A 953-nucleotide genomic window follows, 5' to 3' on the forward strand; every position below is an offset into this window, starting at 1 on the left:
CTTCTGCTCATGATCAGAGATGCACATATCGTCAGCCACCAAGGGACATGCTCAACTGGTTAAGGTCAAACAACTGACAAGCAAATCTGTGGTATTGAGCAGAATATTTGCTGTAGTCCATCTTTTTATACCAAGACAAAACAATTATTATTATTATTGTTATCATTATTATTATTATTATTATTATTATTATTATTATTATTATTATTATTATTATTATTATTATTATTATTATTATTATTATTATTATCATTATCATTATTATCATTATTAACATTATTATTATTATTATTATTATTATTATTATTATTATTATTATAGAGTGCCATCAAAGTGACACTGGGTACAAATATACGAAGCCCGGTATACCCATCATGACTACCCGTCTGATAAGGGTACACAAGGCACATGCATCACAACCATGTGTGCGTATTATGGTGATTTCATATCAAGATAAACAGCGCATGACCTTACAGGTGGGCCCCAGTTAGAATTTTCTTCAGGTCGAGTAGCCCATCCCACTCAAAAGGTCTCTAAATAAAGGTTGCTTAAGAATGTTGAACGAAACACCCATATTTCCAGAGGTTAATTATCCAATCCCCAAAGAATCTCTCTAAACACATGACAGTGAGGCGGTGAGCTGGCAGAATCGTTAGCACGCCGGGCGAAATGCTTAGCGGTATTTCGTCTGCCTTTACATTCTGAGTTCAAATGTTGCCGAAGTCGACTTTGCTTTCATCATTTCGGTGTCGATAAATTAAGTACCAGTGGAACACTGGAGTCGATGTAACTGACTCATCCCCTTCCCACAAACTTCAGGCTTTGTGCTTATAGTAGGAAGGATTGTTCTTCTTCTTCTTCTTCTTCTTCTTCTTCTTCTTCTTCTTATTATTATTATTATTATTATTATTATTATTATTATTATTATTATTATTATTATTATTATTATTATT

The sequence above is a fragment of the Octopus bimaculoides genome, chromosome 2 (genome assembly GCF_001194135.2).
Source record: "Octopus bimaculoides isolate UCB-OBI-ISO-001 chromosome 2, ASM119413v2, whole genome shotgun sequence".
Taxonomy (NCBI): Eukaryota; Metazoa; Mollusca; class Cephalopoda; order Octopoda; family Octopodidae; genus Octopus; species Octopus bimaculoides.